This window comes from Eschrichtius robustus, chromosome 14, assembly GCF_028021215.1.
Source record: "Eschrichtius robustus isolate mEscRob2 chromosome 14, mEscRob2.pri, whole genome shotgun sequence".
NCBI lineage: Eukaryota > Metazoa > Chordata > Mammalia > Artiodactyla > Eschrichtiidae > Eschrichtius > Eschrichtius robustus.
This window is the reverse complement of record NC_090837.1, coordinates 5,336,679-5,358,722: the sequence shown is the minus strand read 5'-3', so window position 1 is coordinate 5,358,722 and position 22,044 is coordinate 5,336,679. Positions and strand designations below refer to the sequence as shown.

The 22,044-nt window shown below is 46.0% G+C and overlaps 1 protein-coding gene across 1 annotated transcript in view; it reads left to right on the top strand.

Moving 5' to 3' along the window:
- Positions 1-22,044, top strand: part of LOC137776554 (transmembrane protein 132B) — a 356,123-nt gene that overhangs the window by 248,938 nt on the left and 85,141 nt on the right. The window lies entirely within an intron of this gene.

Genomic DNA, 22,044 nt, shown 5'->3' with positions numbered 1-22,044 from the left:
CTAACTGATACAATTAGAAGAAAGGGGACAACACGCTCATTATCTGTGTATGATATTCTAGTCTACTAAGAAGATCTTAGTATTAGGAACAAGACTGCATGGAAGAAATTGGTTTTATCACATTTAAGCATATGTATACCAATCAGCATTTTGGGGGGCCAGATGTTGGTCCTGAGAGACTTTTTTCTTCAAGCGATGCACTTGCAATCATCATTTGCATATGCAACGATCCCTTTAATTATCTCTGGGTTTGTCTGCAAAAGCTTTCTTGTTATCCAATCTCAGATATCACCCACAGATGAATTCAGAGAAGTTGTAGATGGTTAGCACTTGAGAGAACTTGAGAAATCAGGTATTCAGTACCTTCATTTATGGTTGAGAAAATTGAGGCTAAGAGAGGTTAAGAGACTTGTCCATGGTCACACAGCTAGCATAGAGGAAAAGTATGTGTTATCAGTAGAAATATTAGTATCATATTAGAAGCTAGGCTTTTTGATGCCCAGGTCAATGCTCTTCTAATATCACAGTCACAATTCTCTGACTTAGGTCCACTTAAAAGAAGAGGCAGCCAATGGGAATGATCCTAGATGGAAGAGGACAAAAGTAGAACCCTCAGTTGGTTCTGGCATCTTTTGAAGGCAGAATCTGCCTAAAAACTTCTATGAAATTTGAACATTGGTTGTGTCCTAGTGCAACTCAGTATGTCTTGGAGTCATCAGTGACCTTATATCATGTTGTTATTTGTAGGACACTGTTTAAAACTTAGCAGTTAGAGTGGACACCCTTGTCTTGTTCCTCATCTTAGAGGAAATGGTTTCAGTTTTTCACCATTGAGAACGATGTTGGCTGTGGGTTTGTCAAATATGGCCTTTATTATGTTGAGGTAAGTTCCCTCTATGCCGCATGGAATCTAAAAAGAAAAAATGGTTCTGAAGAACCTAGGGGCAGGACAGGAAGATGTTAAAAGATGTTAAAAGACGGAGATGTAAAGAACGGACTCGAGGACACAGGGAGGGGGCAGGGTAAGCTGGGACGAAGTGAGAGAGTGGCATGGACATATATGCACTACCAAACGTAAAATCGATAGCTAGTGGGAAGCAACCGCATAGCACAGGGAGATCAGCTCGGTGCTCTGTGACCACCTGGAAGGGTGGGATGGGGAGGGTGGGAGGGAGACGCAAGAGGGAGGAGATATGGGGATATATGTGTATGTATGGCTGATTCACTTTGTTATAAAGCAGAAACTAACACACCATTGTAAAGCAATTATAGTCCAATAAAGATGTTAAAAATAAATAAATAAAGTTGTATCTACAAAAAAAAACCTAGCAGTTATACATTTAAACAAATAATTATCTATTTTTGAACTATGTATATCCACTTATAATATTTTAGTGATGTTGAAGGGGGAGGGTTACACCAGAGATTAATGTGCAAAAGCTGCTATATATTGTTCTCCTTTACTCTAAATAGCAATTAAACTATTAATATGATGAGTTGAATTCTTGCTAGAAGCCAGGCACTGTGTTGAACACTTTGCATATATTATCTAAGTAAATTCTCACAGTAACTAGGCAATGTAGGTATTATTATCCACATTTACAGATGAGGAGACTGAGGTGTGATGGGGTTAAACCCAAGGTAAGCAAATGCCAAAAGGGGGATTCAAACCCAAGTCTGTCTAACCTCCAAGTTCCAAGTTCAACTCTTGTTGATGTTTGCTCGGTAGGCCTGTGATAGTTTGAAAATAGGTATATACATTCTTATGACACTCCCTCCTTTAAGAGGTGGAGCTTAATTCCCCTCCCCTTGAGCATGAGCAGGACTTAGTGACTCACTTCTAAAGAATAGGAGATGGTGGGAGTGATGGTGTGTGACTTCTGAAACCAGGTCACAGAAGGCATTATGCCTTCCTCCTTGTTCTCTCTTGGATCTTGCATCCTGTGGAAAGCTAGCCACCATGTCATGAGGACACCCAGGCAGGTCTTTGGAGAGGTCCGTGTGGTGAAGAACGGAAGTCCCCAGCCAATGGCCATGTGAGGACGCCATCTTGGAAATGGCTTCTTCAGCCCGTCAAGCCTTTAGATGATGCAGCCCCAGCCGACATCCTCACTGCAATCTCATGGGTGACCCTGAAACTCTGCTCGATGTTATGTAACAACCTAAATGGGAAAAGAATTTGAAAAAGAATAGATACGTGTATATGTAGAACTGAATCACTTTGCTGAACACCTGAAACTAACACAACATTGTTCATCAATTGTACTCCAGTATAAAATGAAAAGTTAAAAAAAAAAGAACTCATCAGCTTAGCTCACTCACCCTGATCCGTAGGAACTGTGAAATAATAAATGTTCATGGTTCTAATCTGCTAAATTTGGGGATAATTTGTTATGCGGCACTAAAGAACTGAATACAAGCCCTTCCAAGGTAGACATGAACCCAGGTAGGCTTGTCTGAGTGAACGCCAACCCTGAACTGCTAAGGGCTGTATTAGTCAAGTTCCCCTCAAAGTCACAACTCGATGAGGGTAGCTTGGTTTTCCCCCCAGTGTCATAATGTCCACTAAACATTCAGGCGATGCTGCTTGTGGGCCGTTGGGGTACACAGGTCTCAGGTGATACCTCTTCAAGGGTGGAGAGCCCTGTACCTGGCCTTTCACCTTCTCCAGTGTGGCTGCCTGTGTACCTGTGAGCCCACAGGAGAATGGGATATTCTGCTGTGAGTGGACCCTACCCACGTGGACCCAACTCAGCTTACTCCATCGTCCCTATGACTCACTGACTCAGTGGATCAATAGACCTTTGCTTGTTTGGCTCAACCACGGGGCCTGACCTGGGCGGAAAATGCAGCCGGTCTTAGTGCATCAGAGACTGAGGATTTCTCTTCTGCTCTTACCTGAGGCCACCTTGGAAGACATAGCACAATATTTTAAACAGACCACTTTTTTTTTTTTACATATACATGTATCTATTCTTTTTCAAATTATTTTCCCATTTAGGTTGTTACATAATATTGAGCAGAGTTCCCTGTGCTATACAATAGGTCCTTGTTGGTTATCCATTTTACATATAGCAGTGTGTACATGTCAATCCCATACTCCCTAACTATCCCTCCCCCCCACCCATCCCCCCTGGTAATCATAAATTCGTTTTCTAAGTCTGTGAGTCTCAAACAGACCACTGTGAATGAGCAGGAATGGCAAAGTCAACCTCTTTCTCTGGGAAGCAGGGTTGGGGTAAAAAGGAGTCTGCAAAGCCAGGTGTCAGATTGACAATTAAATCAGGTTAATAAATTGGATTTTCGGGAAGGTTCCTGGAAAAGGGGAGCATTTCATCAAGGAGGCCCAACAACCCTTTTAAGAGGAAGTGGCCCAGGGTCACGGGGACCTGGGTTTCCGTGGGTTTATGAGAGCAGCCTGCTACCCCTCCCTTCTCGCCTCCCAGGACTGGGGAGCAAACGGGGTCTCTGACCATCTGTGCAGGCTGTTCTGTGTTCAGTTCAAATCTGAAGCTCAGCCTTTGTCTGCTCCTGACGCGACTGCTGGTTGACTTTTTTGCCGCTCCTTGCGGTGTCCTCCAAATACTGCTTCATGCTGTCTGCACAGCTAATTGCACGTATCCCACGTCTGGCGGGGCAGGTGTGAATGCGGGCTGCGGCTTTGCCTCTTCCCCGTTACTGGGTACCATGCACCCCACATCCCCCATGGCCTTTCCAAGTCCATCTCCCATCATCCTTTGCAGTTTCTTGACCTCAGGGGGACCTGCGGCCAGGACTTCGTGGATGCAGGTCTGGCTGTACGAGTGATGCGCTGGGCAGGCCATGGGGTCCTTGGGGTCCTGGAGGTAGTGGGGAGGCTGTGAGAGTGACAGAAGGGCTAACGTGATCCTACCATCAGCGCCCCTGCTTCCCTTCTCAGCCAGCCAATCACTGCAGGGATGGATCGGGCAGCATCCGGAGAAAAATGCACCACCTTAGGCGGACACAGGCTTCTCTGGTCCTGTTTCTTGGCAATCACGTGAAGGAACCCCCTTTGTCCTTCACTCAGTCCTGCGAAGATTTCATTTAGCTCCTGAGAGGTGCCAGACACTGTGGGTGTCCCGGGGACATGATGTGAATAAAAAGGACACAGTTCCCGCCCTCTGAAGCTTACATTCAAGTGAGGGAGAAAAAAATGAACCCATAAATGTGCATAAACACCTAATTTCGGATGGCGGCGTGTGCTGTGAATGAGAGTACAGTGAGAGAGAGTAAAAGGGAGGGGGGACCCATATCCGGGGCGGAGAAGTCCTGTCTCTGCAGGTGGAAATCTGCGATCATGACAATAATTACGTGCAGAGCAGTTTTCTACATGCTCCACACATGGGCTCCTTTAATCCTCTCAGCAGCTCTGTGAGGTCCTCACCTCCCCAGGCTCAGCTTTGCGAGGACCCTGACCACACTGCTTGAAGCATTTTTTCACGAGGCAGTTTGTCTTAGGTCCGTCAGTCAGTTCAAGCTAAGGCACAAAAGACATCTGGGAGGACGTTTGCAATATGTAAAAGTTGCAATGGATCCATATTTCTATATGCCCCCCTTCTGCCCTCCAGAATCCCCCGGAAGCTCTCTGGTGGTCCAGCCTAACTGGAAACAGACACAGGAGTGCTGGAGATGTATTCAGCCTTGCCAGGCTGGCGCTCTGCAGAGCCGGCACCTCAGCAGGCATGGGGCACATATCTGGAGGGTCCTAGGGGTCCCACGAGAGCCAACCTCGCATGACAGGCTCGCTACATATTCTCTCTTGGCCCTCAAGCACTCTTGCACTCTTCTCTGCTGTGTGATTTGGGGGTTCATGCCAACAGATCGAGTCACCTGGGCTCCCTTGCCGCTGGCTTCTGGCCGGGCTCAGCCAGTGGGAGACCAGAGGGCAGGAAGAGAAAGGTCCTTCCTGCATGTGTCCCCCCCCCAGGGCTACAGCTCCTGCGAGATGGCCCCCCATCCACCAGCTCTCACGGGGCTCCAGCAACGCTATTCTCCTCCACTCCCCCCATAGCCCTTCAAACTCGGGGCAGTGACAACTTTTTGCTGTCACTCACCTCTGGCTTTTTCAACATTTCCTTGTTATCTCTCTTACCCCCGCTTGTTCCTCTGCAAATATTCCCTTCATCCCATACTATTCCATTAAACCAATATGAGTGGAACCCTGCTTCCTGCTGGGACCACTACAGGCGCACCAGGCAACAGCCCTGAGACTTCACCGTGTAAGCAGTGAGCAGTGTGCCTGGGCTTGCTGATGTCTTCCTGCAGAGGACACTGGGCAGATGGGATAGACCATCCCCTGCCATATCCCACGTGTGCTGGGGTTACTGCGTTTTGAATAATATTGGGGCTGGAAGGATGTCGAGCATTCCTTTGGTGGCAGGTTCTTGAATATGTCTTGGTCTTTTAATACAGAGTCCTTTAAAAAAAAAGACTTAATATCTGACTGCCGTTGCTTGAGAGACGAGCCTGAACATTTTTCAATGCCCTTTAGTGCAAGATGGTTGAGAAGCTGCGAGAGACGCTGAATTCATTTTGATCCATTTGAGTTGTAACAACACAGCACCTTGTCCTCCTGAAACTATATTATCTTCGACTCTGTGCGTTCTTCACTTGTTGAACTATGTTGGATGCTAGTCACTTAGCTCTAGATTTGGAAACAGAAAAAATAAACTGGGAGATGATCTCCCTGGATTTCAAGACGAGCTTATAGAATGGGCCCGGGAGATGTGTCACTGTAAGTGTTAGTAACTTAGGCATTTTAAGGAGGTTTCATACTGGCGTTTGGGTCCATTTTCTGGAAATATGAGGGTGCCCGTGGCAGGCAATACTAGACTTTAAGAAAGGAGGTTTGCCAGCGCTTGATATTGACTTATTGCTCTATTCGGCTCTCCCCGTACATCAGCTGAAATATGGCTGAATGCCAGTGAAAAGTCACCAGAGTCGAAATTATGAGGCAAGTAAAATAATGCCACTTGTGTATCGTGAAATACTGCATCTCCATCTCATGATAGACTTGAATGCTATCATATTTATATCCGTTTTTTTTAGTTGCAAGCAGAAGGGGCTTGAATCAGCTAACCAAATATCAGAGACGATGCTTTGGCTCTAGTCCTGGGACAGTCCAGGGCGTGCATCTGGCTCCTTGGCTGCCTCTAGGACCTCCTAAGATGTAATTCTCTCCCTTGCTCCCCGCCTCCATCGCCTCTTCGGCATCGGCCTCCTCTTTTGCCTTCATTCTCAGGCAGGTGCTCCTGATAGGCCGAGAGCTTAATTCTACCAGCTCAGAATCTCCTCTCTAAAGAGACCAAGTTTCCTAATTTCCTCCACCCCATTTCTTTCTGTGCTTCGCAAAGACCACTCTCTGTTTGTTAGTGCAGACTTTCTTTAGGTCGTGGACCGTAGCATGGGTTAGGTCTCAGCTCTTTTCCTAGCAAGCATATTCTGGTCATGACCTTGGAGCCAGCTATTGGTTTGGATGCTGTTTCTATGATTTCCTAATTGTGGCACTGGAAGAAAGCCACACAACATCTCTGAGACTGCCCCATCATGGGTAACTTGGCAATGATAGAGCCTCTCTCAGAGGGCCATGGTGAGATTTAAGTGAGGAAGGCCCTGGCACAGTGCTTGGTACATGCCAGGTGCCGGGCGGGGTGCTGTTATGAAACACCTGGGCTCATGCCTTGGCTCAGAGAGAAAGTCAACCCAACTGCAGAATCGTAGCATCCCTTACGTCTGTGGTTGTCTCATTGTTTGGAATTTCTTTTCTTTTACTTTATGCTGATAGAGAACTGGACGGGGTTAGGTCTCTGTAGCCAGGGGTGGGGTGTACAATGGCAACTGGTTTCTGGAAAGCCCTGTCCCTTGGTGGGACGTGTGAGATTTTATGAAAAGGGCCTGCATGACTGCCGACTGGTTCTCAGGGCTGAAGGCTGGTCCGTGGAAGTATCTGCAGATGGGCCACAAGGCAGCCACGTGTTTACCCTCTGCTTCCTGCTCCCTCCGTGAGCTCGTGCCGGCGATTGTGCGCGTGTGCCCATGAGTGCACGTGTGTGCAGGACGTGCGTGCTTGCACAAACCTCCAGCAAACTTCTTCCCACCTCAGGGCCTTTGCCCCTGCTGTTCCCCCGTCTGGAACACTGACCCGTGTCCTCCATCAGTGAAATCTCAGCCCTTCAATATCTGTTCTCAGAGGGGCCTCTTCTCACAACTCTATCCAAATGATCCCTCTCCCCATCACTTTACCCCGTTTTATCTTCATCTCTGTGTATCTCTGCACCAGTCAGGATGGGCTCGTTGATGCGGTGATAACAAACCACCCCCAAGTCTCAGCGGTTTAAAACAACCAAGGTTTATTTTGCAGTCACGCTGTGAGCCTCTGGCGACTCTGACCATCATAATCTCGAAGGCGTCCCAAAGGGCACCTCATCTTGAACTAGAGGCTTGTACTGGTGATGAAATACTTGCCCAGAAGGGAGACACACAATGTGTTGGTCGGGCTCCATCCAACCTCACGTGGGCCAGAAAATAGGAAACCGCAAGTATTTAGGGCAAGTCACTAATGACTATCAGAGTCACTATTTAATAGTGGCCTCATTTAATTTTATATTTGCTTTGTAATAGTCCCCTTCTACCAGAATATAAACTCCAGGAGAGCAGGAATCCCCCCTGCCTTCCTCACGACTGGTCCCCAGTGCGGAGAACAGAGCTTGGCGCCCACGAGATGCTAACACGTTTTATCAAACGTTTGAATGAACGAGTTATAGCCCAGAACTTAAGAGACCCAGCGAAGAGTGTAAGTTTGCGAAACCCTGGCAGAATTAGAAACTGGGTACAGACTACAGCTTCTTGTTATGTCTTCCTAGGCACGTTGACCGTGATGTTCTGGGACAGTCCTAACTTAAGACGTTTGGTTCCCATTAGAGGCTCACAAACCTCCAGCAACACGGTCTCGTTCTGTGCTCAGAAAGCGTGGTCCCCCCACTCCTACCATCTCCCAGGAGGGTGAATCCAGCCACTGTGCATCAGAGGAAGCAAACTGTGGCCTTGAGACTGAATAGAGTTTTCAAGGAAACTGGCTTGGCAGGCACTGACCTCGAAGGTTCAGAGGCGACGTAGGAATTTCTCTTCGCTCGGATGTCGGGCCTGAGTCCCAGACTTGCCCTTTTCACCCGGCTGTGCTCAGTCTCTCTCCTAGCACCCTCCTGCCCGCCCCCGCCCCCCCCCGGTGGTGGAGGGTGCATGGGGACGTACTCAGGATGCCAAAGGTCGTCTGGCCGAATGGCCATCGCGAGGCCACAGAGCCGCTCATTAGTGCAGTCTGGCTCAGCCACCGGCACAGATGTTACCGTCCATCCCGTGGTTTCAGGCCAATTAGTGGTCGTCTCCCTCCGAGGGTCTGACCTGGTGCTGACTTCCTCGGATCTCATCATTATCCGGAATCATTTTCATTCCTTGAGAACATACAGAGGTGGGAAATGAGACTGATGTAGGGTGAACACTGGGCAAGTTCAAGGTGCTGGTACAGGAATCTTACGCGGGCTCAATGCCTCCGTCCCTGGAACCTCTACACAGAGCTCTTTCCCTGTCCTGGAACATCCTAGTTTTGCATCCTGTAATGGGGTATATGAACAGCCTTGCACAACAACACCAAAAAATCTAACTTTTAACCACCGTTTCCTATTATTTCATGCATGATTCTGGCTCATACTTGCTCCTCTGGACCAAATTAGTCTCTTAAAATATGGCAGGATAGGGCTTCCCTGGTGGCGCAGTGGTTGAGAATCTGCCTGCCAATGCAGGGGACACGGGTTCGAGCCCTGGTCTGGGAGGATCCCACGTGCCGTGGAGCGACTGGGCCCGTGAGCCACAACTACTGAGCCTGTGCGTCTGGAGCCTGTGCTCCGCAGCAAGAGAGGCCAGGAGAGTGAGAGGCCCACGCACCGCGATGAGGAGTGGCCCCCGCTCGCCGCAACTAGAGAAAGCCCTCGCACAGAAACGAAGACCCAACATAGCAATCAATCAATCAATCAATCAATCAATCTTTAAAAAAAAAAATATGGCAGGATAGGCTCAATTCTATGTAAAGAATTTCAGGATTGCTTGAATAGATATAATCAGCAAAGGGGAAGTTGAAGAAGTTACATGCACATAATCCTTTCTAATTGCGGTTGACTTGAGACCCAATTTCTATAGAGTAATTGGCCTATAAGAAAGATTTTTTGAGGCTATTGTAATTAATACAATGGGCCAAGTAGGAGATGTGGTGGGATCATTGGGTTTTAATTAATCGGTGACAGGAGAATTCCTGTTCCCTGAAGGAGAGCTTCTCTCTTAGGGAGACTTACACACTGTGGGAATTACAGGGGCCTGCAAATCACCTCCACTGAATTTCTGCCCAGTTGACATTTATTGAAAGGCTGCCAGGTAAATTGAAGGTTACAGGAATTCTAATCTGATTTTCGACCCAAACGGCATTCAGAATGTCAGTCTATTTGTGAGATTCTCTTAACTCAGTTTCAAGGTTAATGAGGTTATAGATTCTGTTTGGGTTTGTTTTTGAACACCCCCGTGTGTCTGTCTGTCTGTCTGGCTTGTCTTTAATTTTTTTGTTTGCTCTTGTAATGTTGAAATAACTCCAGGTGATTTGGAGGTGCTTTGAGAATGCTAGAACCAAAGGTAGATATTTTACCTTCTTAGATTAAACTGGTAATCACGATTATATGTGATACTCCTTGGAAAAGTGGTCCTTATTATCCTTACTTATCAGTGAGTCCTCTGTAACAGTACCTGCCTTCAAAACATTAGCATCGGATGCAAGGTGAATAAGTTCTAGAGATCCGCAGTACAACACTGCCTATGGTTAACAATACTGTGTCGTACACTTAAAATTTGTGAAGAAGGTAGATTCATGTTAAATGCTCTTACCACGATGAAAAAAAATAGCATCGGTGATTCCAAGTCCAGTAATGGCTGAGGAGTTGGTATCCTGCTAATACTCTCACGGTTGACTCTGCAGAAAGTGCAGAAATACCCAGCTACCTGAAGGTTGTAGGGAGGGACCAAAAGAAGCAGACACCTGGCAACAGGGAGAGCACTGTGTGAATTTCCCATTTTGTGACTTACAGACTGATGGAAGGCCCCAGGCAGGGAAGCTGAGACTCAGAAAATCCAGGCTTTCTCGATGCTGTTATAAAGATGCCCACAGAGGAATATGTACATTGGAAGAGAGTGGGAATGAGTGATGCATGGATGGACCCAGCTAGGGACGGACTGGGGGGACCTCACACTCAGGGATCCACATGTTACGCTCTGAGGAAGCCAAAGAGGTGTGGGGTTGAAGGGTGCACTCCGAGATTGACAGCTCATTCATTCATTTATTCATGATGTACTTACGGAGTTCCTCCTATGGACCGCGTATTTTCAAGGCGTTGGAAGTATCGCAGGGAACATGAAGAAAAATCCCTGCCCCCATTGAGTTTACAACCTAGGAGACAGAAACAGCCCATAGCAAAAGCAAGTAAATAAATAGAGGAACTCCCCGACATATGAACCATCAAGTTGTGAACTTTCAAAGATGCGAATGTGCGTTCGCATGTCCAGTCGCATAAGCTAGTTCACGTGTCTGGCGTACATGGTCACGTGCATGCATCCTCTGCAAGTGGCTGTGCTTTTGTGTCCTTTACTGTACAGGACTGTGTAGAGTACAGTAGTACAGTATCTTTATTTCTTGCCTGTTCACTTGATGCCAGCCCCTGGATGCCAGCTGTTGTACTGTACTGCTGTGCTTTTCAAGGTACTATATTGTAAGATTAAAAATGTTTTCCTTATTTTTTGTGTTTGTTTGTTTTTTATGTATTATTTGTGTGAAAAGTATTATAAGCCTATTGCAGTATAGTACTATATAGCCGATTGTGTTAGTTGGGTACCTAGGCTAACTTTGTTGGGCTCAACGAACACGCTCTCGGAACAGAACTCATCCGTATGTAGGGGACTTACTGAAGGGCATGTTCAATGACGTTAAGTGAGAAAAAGCAGGGGAGGGGGAGAGGGCTGGCTGGTGTAGGAGATGGGTCTCTCAGCAGCGTCACCTAAGGAGACAACACTTAGGAGGTAGCTTTTCAGGCCTGCCCTGAAGGTGAGGGTTGAACTGTACAGATGTCGTAGGGAAGGGGCTCCAGGTAGAGGGAGAGGCAGCAGGAAGACCTCAAGGCAGCCGCATTCCTGGTGCTGGAGGAACAGTGAGGGACCGGACAGAGTGACCGAGGGGACGGTGGTAGCAGAGATGTTCAGGGAAATAACAGGCGTTGGGGCAGGGGGACCGGGTTGTGGAGGGCCTTATAGATCCTTGTAAGGAAATGGGCTTTTATGCGAATGAGATGAGAATTCCTTAAGGGTTTTGAACAGGTCAGTGAAAATATTTGCCTCGGATTTAACAGGAGTACTCTGGCCGCTGTGTGGCGAGAACAGAGTGGAGGGCTGGGGGTGAGGGTGGAAGCGAGGGATCATTTAGGAGGTGATTACAGTAACCGGGCAAGAGACGGATAATGGCTTGGAGCAGTGTAGGTGTAGTAGATATGGAGAGAGTGAAGGTATTTAAAAAATATATTTCCCAGGTGGAAGTGACTGGCTTTCTGGACAGCACAGATGCTGGCTATTAAGGAAGGGGAAGCGCTCAGGCTGACCAAGGTTTTGACCTGAGTAGCTGGAAGGATGGATGGCCTTGCCTTTGATGGGGCTGTGGTCTTGGCCTTGGGGAAGAGCAGAAGTTCGGTGCCAAGTCTGAGATGCCTTTTGGACCCCTAAGTGGAGCTGCTGAATAGGCAGTTGGATGAGAGTCTGGAATTTGGGAGACAAGTCCTAAACCTCACGATTCTCTCTCTTTTTTTAAAATTTATTTTATTGAAGTAGAGTTGATTTACAATGTTGTGTTAATTTCTGCTGTACAGCAGAGTGATTCAGTTATACGTATATATGTACATTTTTTAAAAAATTTTATTTATTTATTTATTTTTGGCTGTGTTGGGTCTTCGTTTCTGTGCGAGGGCTTTCTCCATTTGCGGCAAGCGGGGGCCACTCTTCATCGTGGTGCGCGGGCCTCTCACCATCGCGGCCTCTCTTGTTGCGGAGCACAGGCTCCAGACGCGCAGGCTCAGTAATTGTGGCTCACGGGCCTAGTTCCTCCACGGCATGTGGGATCTTCCCAGACCAGGGCTCGAACCCGTGTCCCCTGCATTGGCAGGCGGATTCTCAACCACTGCGCCACCAGGGAAGCCCATGTACATTCTTTTTTTTATATTCATTATGCTTTATCACAGGATATTGAATATAGTTCCCTGTGCTATACGGTAGGACCTTATTGTTTATCCATCCTATGGATAATAGTTTGCATCTGCTAATTCCAAACTCCCAATCCATCCCTCCTCCACCCCCTCCCCCTTGGCTACCACATGTCTGTTCTCTATGTCTGTAGACCTCGGGATTCTTGCCCCTTCTGACTCCACCCCTTAAGGGCCGTGAATCCTCCTAGTACTTACTGACAGATGTCTGTGGTCTTTAAATGATGCTGTAGGTGAGTGTGAGCTTTCTTCTGACCTAGAGTTCTGCGGGCAGCTCCTCTTGGGCCTGATCTTTGCTGGGTTGGCCACGGACATTCCCCCGGTCATCTAATTGTTTCAGTCCCCTTCATGGGGAGCCCAGTGTAATCCTTTGTGCAGGATGTTTCTCCCGTATCTCAGCAGGGAAAACACCAGGACAGGTAATAAATTGGCGCTGATTGTAGCTGCCAGTTGGCCCCTGGTGATCAAGGTAGCCTGCAGGATGCTGGACCCGTAGGTGCCCTCCACAGCCACCTGGAGGAGCCCAGCTAAACCAGCACACACGGGGTGCGACCTGGGGACCCCAGCCTCATTAGCAGCTGTTCTCCTTGGAGGAGCCAACCTGCCCCATAGGCAGCAGACGAATCCTCATATAATGAGGCCCTTCCCAGTCTAGGTGCAGAGAAATCCTGTGCAACACGACAGGAGAAAGGCTTTCACTGAGAAACAGACTCTTTGAAAGATAATTAAGAGTCTTGTGTGTGCCTCTGCTAGTATATGTCACTGGGCCTAGGACAGAGCTGGGGACACGGTCCTTTCTATAAATGTGCCGGCATGAATGAATGAGTGAGTGTGATGTTTACTCTCCCTCCAGCACGATCTCTGGAGTCAGACCGGTGGTGAACCCCAGAGACTCCATCGGTACCTCCATCGGACTTGGAGGAGGATGGTCCTTGCTGGGGCCCCTGGTCAGATGGGGCCATGTGACTGGTTCCGTCCTCACTTCCAGACCAGAGCACTTCATTGTCAGGGAGAGAATGACCAGAGCTCTCCTTTCCCTTTGGGTCAGAGATCAAATGTTCTAGAGGCAGAACAGAGGGTACAAAGTGCTCTGTTTGTGTAAAAACGAAGCAAAGAATCACTCATGTTCAGGCTCGTAGGTGCCCAGACTATCTCTGGAGGACCAATGAGAAAATGGATAACTTTGTGCCATTTGCAGCAACATGGATGGACCTAGAGACGATCATACTAACTGAAGTAAGTCAGACAGAGAAAGACAAATACCATATGATATCACTTATATGTGGAATCTAAAAAATGATGCAAATGAACTTACTGACAAAACAGAAATAGACTCACAGACTTAGAAAACAAACTTACGGTTACCAAAGGGGAAGGGTGGAGGGGAGGGGTAAATTGGGAGTTTGGGATTGACACATACACACTACTGTATTTAAAATAGATAACCAACAAGGACCTACTGTATAGCACAGGGAACTCTGCTCAATATTCTGTAACAACCTAAATGGGAAAAGAATTTGAAGAAGAATAGATACATGTATATGTGTAACTGAATCACTTTGCTATACACCTGAAACTAACACAACATTGTTAATCCACTATGCTCCAATATAAAATAAAAATTTAAAAAAACACCAAACAACCAAACAGCAGTGGATTCCATGAGTCCTTGTGCGTAACAAGAGTATCGCTCAAGGTTGGTAGCAGGAAGAAACAGAGGACAATTCTGAGAAGCTGTATTCAGGAAGTCGGTGGGAGGTGATTTCTGGTCCGTCATTTCCTACAAAGGTTTTCAGAATGTTGTCAGAAAGACAGAGGCAGAGGGGGGAAAATTAATTGTGGCAATTGTCTTCGCTGTCTCTGGGCTTGCCATGGTGATGCTGATAAAATCAAATCAGCTGGAAGTGAGGAGAAACAGTGTGAGAAATAGTCCAGGATCCGGCAGCTGAGAGAGTGGAGGCGCCCATGGTGTTTGCTCATTATCAAGATTGATTGTTTTCAGCTCTGGGAAAATGTTGGTAAGCAACACCTCACACCAGTCTGTGAGGTACTTTGAAATATTTAAAAATGCAAAAAAGAAGAAGAATTTAATATCATTTTTTTTCTGTGGTTGGAAAGTGGGGCAGTGAGTTGGTCAACTTATCATGAGCTGGTTTGAGTTAGGTGGAGAGTTTCTGGGAGTATTTACCACAGAAAAATGTATTTGAGATTTCAACAAAATGAGAATAAGCCAAGCAAGGGAGAGTTGATGATGGTAGCTTTCTTTTTTTTCTTTAATTGAAGTGTAGTCGATTTACAATATTGTGTTAGTTTCAGGTGTATTGCAAAGTGATTCAGACATATACACACACACACACACACACACATATATGTATTTCAGATTATTTTCCAGATAAGCAACAATGATTTACTGTGTAGCATAGGGAACCACAATATATTCAATATCTTGTAATAACTTATAGTGAAAACTAAAAAGTATATAACTGAATCGCTTTGCTATACACCTGAAACTAGCAAAATATTGTGAATCAATTATACTTCAATTTAGAAAAATAATGCTACAGTCAACAGCGGTGCGCAACTTTTTATGTGGACGTATGTTTTCATTTCTCTTGCGTAAATACCTAGGAGTGAACTTGCTGGTTCACGTGGTAATGCTGTTTAGTTTTTTGAGGAACTGCACAGCTGTTTTCCAAATCAGCTGTACCATTTTACATCTTTACCAACAGTGCATGAGGGTTACAATTTCTTCACATTCTTGCCCGCATATTTTTGTCTTTTTGACTACAGTCATCCTAATGGTTTGAACGTGGTATCTCACTGTGGTTTTGATCTGCTTTTCCTTAATGGGTAATGATGTTGAGCATCTTTTCATGTGCTTATTGGCCATTTTTATATTTTCTTTGGAGAAATGTCTATTCAAACGCTTTGCCCCATTTTTTTTTTTTGCTATTGAGTTGTAAAAGTTCTTTATATATTCTGGATACTGATTTTTTTTAAATCAGATATATGATTTGCAAATATTTTCTCCCATTCTATAGGGTGTCTTTCCATTTTATTGGTAGTATTTGAAGCATTAAAGTTTTAAATTCTGTTTCTTCTTTTTTTGTGTGTGTGTGCTTGTGCTTTTGGTGTTATATCTGAGAAACCATCGCCTGAACCAAAGTCACAGAGATTATTGCTTATGTTTTTTCCTAAGACTTTTATAATTTTAGCTCTGACACTTAGGTCTTTGATCCACTTTGTGTGAACAGCACCCTGCTGTTCTAGCTGATGGTTGCCACGTGGGAATGTGGGGTAGATAGTGTTGCCTGCTCTTCCAATTTTTCCAAGAAGCCAGAGATACCAAATTTTTTTTGGTGTGAATATTCTGCATTTAAAAACATTGGCACCCAAGTCAAATTTCGTGAAAGCACAGTAGTGGAGGTGGTTATTAACTGTGGCCCTAGCCACGTGCAGCACAGGTGCCGCATTGTAACCTCTGTGTTTTCTATTCAACTTTCCTAGTCCGCCAGAAATGCAATAAACGAACCCCTGTTCTTGGACTATTCCCATCTGACACAGTCTTAGGATTTTTTTAAAGGTTCTAGATAGCAATTGAATGAGAAGTCTTGAAATTAAACCAATGAGGAGAGAAGGTTTTGAGTCCACAAGTCCCTGCTCTAAACTAGGGGCTTTTAAATGTTTTTAGACCTTTGCCTGCCGACTACAGCCTGATTCGTCAACGTGAAACATTCTTTCCACAGCGAGCTCGGAGAGAGCAGTGCCGCCTTTTGACAAGGCAGACCTGAGAAGGCAGCGCCTGGATCTTGTGAAACTGCAGAAGGAGATGATTTATTCATGCCAGGTTCTGAGAGCTGGGCACGAGGTCCTGACGAAAAGAGCTGCGTGACAGGCAGAGAGATGGACTAAAGACCCTCTGCCCGATGTGGATGAACCTAGAGTCTGTCATGCAGAGTGAAGTACGTCAGAAAGAGAAAAACGAATATCATATATTAGCACATATATGTGGAATCTAGAAAAATGGTACAGATGAACCTATTTGCAGGGCAGGAATAGAGACGTAGACGTAGAGAACGGACATGTGGACACGGCGAGGAAAGAGAGGGTGGGACGAACTGGGAGATTGGGATGGACGTATATACACTACCGTGCGTAAAATAGCTAGCTAGTGGGAACATACTATAAAGCACAGGAAGCTGAGCTCGGTGCTCTGTGACCACCTAGAGGGGTGGGATGGGGACGGGGGTGGGAGGGAGGCCCAAGAGGGAGGGGATATAGGTGTACATAGAGCGGATTCACTTCATTGTCCAGCAGAAACTAACACTACATTGTAAAGCAATCATACCCCAATTAAAAAAAAAATTAAGAAAAAAAAAAAAAAAGACCCTCTAGACCTTCTAGCACGGGCTCTAGAACCAGGCTCAGTAGTTGTGGCTCGCGGGCTCTAGAGCACAGGCTCAGTAGTTGTGGCCCACAGGCTTAGTTGCTCCGTGGCATGTGGGATCTTCCCGGACCAGGGATCGAACCCATGTCCCCTGCATTGGCAGGCGGATTCTTAACCACTGTGCCACCAGGGAAGTCTTTCTGAATTAGTGTTTTTGTTTCTTTTGGCTATAGACGTAGGAGTGGAATTGCTGGGTCATGTGGTATAAATATAAAATTGTATTTTTTTAATTGAAAAAAGCTTATTTAACTTTTTAAAAAGAAATTTCATTCTTCTATTTTATTTTTAGGATAGTATTTATCATGACCTGGGCTTACCTTGTTTGTTTATTTTCCTGAGTATTAAGAGAGAAATCTCGTCTATTTTGTCTACCAATGAATTCTCCATGGCTAACACATATTCACTGCTTAATAAATGTCACTGAACAAATGAATATGCCAGGGATTGTAGTGACCATGGTGTTATGATAGGTTTTGACCTTTGAGAACTTATGTTCATAAGATTTAGCAATTGTGCTCCTTGGTATTTACCCAAAGGAGTTGAAAACTTATGTCTACACAAAAGCCCGTACACGGATGCTTATAGCAGCTTTGTTCATAATTGTCAAAACTTAGAAGCAGCTAAGCTGTCCTTCAGTAGGTGAATGGATAAATAAACTGTGGTCCATTCAGACGGTGGGATATTATTCAGTGCTGAAAAGAAATGAGCTATCAAGCCATGAGAAGACGGGGAGAGGCCTTAAATGCATATCATTCAGTGAAAGAAGCCAATCTGAAGAGGCTACATCTATACGATTCCAACTCTATGACATTCTGGAAAAGGCAAAACTCTGGAGACAATGAAAAGATCAGTGGTAGCCAGGGGTTGGGGAGCGGAGCGACGAATAGATAGAGCACAGAGGATGTTTAGGGCAGTGAAAATACTCTGCATGAGACCATAATGGTGGAGACTTGTCACTATACCTTTGTTCAAACCTATAGAATATACAAAACCAAGAGCGAACTGTAATGTAACTGTGCACTCTGGGTGATATGATGTGTCCATGTAGATTCATTGATTGTAACAAATGTACCATCTGTTGGGGGATGCTGATAATGGGGGAGACTCTGTGTGTATGGGGGGAAAGGGGGTATGTGCGAAACCTTTGTACCTTCTCCTCAATTTTGCTGTGAACCTAAAACTGCTCTAAAAAAATAAAGTCTTAAAAAAAAAAAAAGATTACATTCTAGTAGTAGAGACAGACCTATCTTCTCAAAGCAGAGTATATAAATATACGTACCAGGCAGGCAGGAGAATAGGTCTCAAAACCCAGCTGAATGGGACTTCCCTGGTGGTGCAGTGGTTAGGAATCCTCCTGCCAATGCAGGGGACATGGGTTCGAGCCCTGGTCCGGGAAGATCCCGCATGCCGCGGAGCAGCTAAGCCCGTGCACCACAACTACTGAGCCTGTGCTCTATGAGACCGCGAGCCACAACTACTGAAGCCCACGTGCCTAGAGCCCGTGCTCCGCAACAAGAGAAGCCACCGCAATGAGAAGCCCGTGCACCACAACGAAGAGTAGCCCCCGCTCAGTGCAACTAGAGAAAGCCTGCGCGCAGCAACGAAGACCCAACGCAGCCAAAAATAAATACATAAAATAAATAAATTACAAAAAAAATACCCAGCTGACTGGTAGCTTCTCGTCTCCCAGAATGCATATGACACCCCCCTACACACAAATTGACAGTTGTGTCCTACTTGGTCTGTTGACTGTGTTCAGAGACTTAAACAAATACGTATGGAACTCCTGAACTTTTCCAGGCACCGTGCCAGCTGCCACAGCCAGAGCAGCAGCAATACAGGTACACGGTTGTCCTGGTGGCATGAACAGTCAAGAGGGGAAGTCGGAGTTCAGTCTCATTGTGTTTACCGCGAGTAACCAGCAGGCTTCCGCTGGGGCGTTTGCCCAGTGTAATCATCGTTCAGTATTTACCTGGCTTTTTGGTCATCTTTTAAAATAATGCCCAGAAAAAGGCTCATAAGAAATAAGCAGAATCCCTGAGACCAGAGACAGCCTCTCTTGCTCCATTTCTAGAAAAAAAACTCATGTGGGGAAAGCATCTCCGCCTGGTAGCTCAGAATTATCTAGAAGTTTGTGGGGAGAAAAAATAGTTTAGGTAAACGGTACAACCTGCTGGAGAGCAGTTCAAGCTTTTGAACTCTCCCTCGTTCTTTACTGCTCTCTCCCCCCCATTGCCTTCCCTCCCCACCACCCTCCCTCCGCAAAACAATAATCATTGTCATCATGAGGGATCTGCTGAGAAATGGCAGGATGCGCTTCCTGGGGCCCAGCTGCTGGATTGGGGCCCATCCGTCTCCCCTGCTCACATTTCTCCGCCTCCTTCTTGCTGGTGTGTCTGAGCTGCAGCCGTACTGTGCACTTGAAAGCTGTCCCACGGTCGCATGGAGGGGGCTTAGCTTTTATTACAGGACAGGTTTCCATGGGAAACAGGGCTTCTGGGAAGCAAGTCCTTCTGGGAGGAGGCTATGTGTTCTAGCTTGAGGGGAGAAACGGCCAAGCAGTGTTCCTGCCTGACCACTTCCAACACACACACACACACACACACACACACACACACACACACACACACACACACACACACACACACACACACACACACACACACACACACACACATATGCTTCTCCACCCCAGGGAAAAGAAAAATATCTGATGATTATCTCATGACTGAAACACTGATCCTGATTCCCCAAAGGCAGCTGGTAATTATTAAATTGAGAGAATCATGGAACACTTTCTAAATGGAAAGGCTTATCAAGAATAGATCAGGAACAGGTAAAGTTAATAGTTATAAACCCATTTCCATAGAAATGGACTTATTAGCGGGCATGCCAGCTGCCTAGAAGTAAAAGACCCCCTACCTCTGGTTTGAGGGAAATGACTTAAAATAAAAACTTGTGCATAAAAGTGACTCTGACTGGATTGTTATTCCATTTGTAGCTGGTCTTGGGCAGATTCCTGTAGCAGGTCCACAGGAGAAAAAGAACCCACAGTTAAGGGGGGGCCAGCCTTCCCACGCAGACCCTGCCCCCTTTGCCCAAAGACTGGCCACTTCTGCACCCCAAGACCAGAGTGCAGATTTAGCAGGATTAAACTGCTGATAACAGAGAGAGTTATGCCCCTTTTCTTCTTGCGCTGGATATTCACTTTCTCGGCGGTAGTTTTTCTGAAGTTTACTGAATGCTGAGACCCAGGAGGCATTAGAAGCAGTTCCTCAGATCTGCTTACAAGCACGGTGCAGACTAAAGAGAAACTGAAGATCTGATCTGATAGGGCCGAGCATCTCTTACAGGAGGAGACTTAACAAATGGATAAGTGGAGAATCCCTGTGATCAGAGAAGTGACTTTAGGCTGGGGTGTGGTGGCTGGGAAAGGGGGGTGACCGAAGCCGAGAAACGAGTGCTCAAGTTCCTAAGATCCTGAAACCCCTCTGGCAGGGCCCCGGGAAATAGGGGTCCCCTGTTCCCATGTGAGCCCACCGTCATCCTCTCATGAGGCCGGGTCCCTTATTCAACACACATTCCCTTCCCCGTGCAGAACAACATGTGCAAATAGATTCTTGGTGATTCATAGCTCACGGGTACCCACACCAGCCAGCCAGGACAGCCTGGCTACATAATTTTAATAAACTTATGCTTCAATTTAAATAGCCACTTCTGGCCAGTAACCACTGTATTGGACAGAGCAACGTCAGAGAGTTTCTTAAAACCTTGGCGAAATGGAAAGAACGTTGGACGTGACTAATTCTGATGTAGTTCTATTTGGGGTAGAATTCCGTATCAGGCAGGTCAGTGTAACTTAGTTCTGCCAACACTATAGCTATTTTTAAAAAATTTGTATTGGGGTGTAGTTGATTTACAATGTTGTGTTAGTTTCTGCTGTACAGCCAAGTGAATCAGTTATGCATATACATATATCCACTCTTTTTTAGATTCTTTTCCCATATAGGTCATTACAGAGTATTGAGTCGAGTTCTCTGTGCTATACAGTAGGTCCTTATTAGTTATCTATCTTATACATAGTAGTGAGTATATGTCAATCCCAATCTCCCAACTTATCCTTCTTCCCCATTGCCCCCTGGTAACCATAAGATTGTTTTCTACATCTGTGACTCTATTTCTGTTTTGTAAATGAGTTCATTTGTACCATTTTTTAAAATTCCAAATATAAGCAATATTATATGATATTTGTCTTTCTCACAAGGAGCTAGAAGATTTAAAGAACAAATTTACTATAGCTCTCTGTCAATACTGTGGTTTCTACCCTGTTCTTAGTCTTCGTGGATGGGGGCTGGAGGAGCTAGCTGTCCACAGTAGGAGATTCTGTTGGGCAAGCAACACACAACAGGCTTTTTTTCAAAACTCTTTCCCTACAGGTTGTGAGTTGGGTGTCTGGGCTGCAGATCTTGCCCTAGATCCCCAAAGGCAGGGAAGAGGCTTCCCAGCTCATTTTCGTCCAGGCAGGCCCATTATTGGTAAAGGAACAGGTTCGTTGGGGTGACTCAGGTTTTCGGAGCTGTGAATCATTCACTCTGCTGTCATATTGCTTGGATCCAGATACAGCTAGATTCAGGGTGACGGACAAAGACTTATGGAACAGAAGTCATTCACAAATCCCATGCTGGATGGCTCTTTGTTTCAACTCTCTGTTTAGTAACTTCTCCCGTCAGTGCAATAGTCAGCCTATAATTTATAAGTTCATGTCCATGATGAGAGGCTCTCCCTGTGTAGAAAGATGCTGAGAATGACAGTTGCCCTTTTCACTTATATGTGCCCCGTCCACTTTCTTCCCCCTCCTCCAAACAATGTACAGTGTTCAATGTTGTCACTCCATGCATGAAGGCAGGTGGGGTTTTCTTACATTGCATCCCCTCCCATTGCAGGCTGATGACATGGAGAATCCAGCACAGCTCCTTATTAATGTAGCTCAGAGTTGATGTCACGGACTGTGCACCTTATGGGGTCCTTTCCCATCCTTGGTCTCACGATGCTTTCACAAGCCCACGTAGTCACCAGTATTCTTCCCAAATTCTAAAGCTCAGAGTTTGCACCACGGGGTCCACAGCCACACAGGTGAGTAGAAGTAGAAGCAGCCAGAATCCAGGCTGTGCCTCACGATTGGAGTAACGGTGGCCCTAGATGAAGGTGTAGGGCCACGTCCCGTGTGTGGTGCTTGGATCG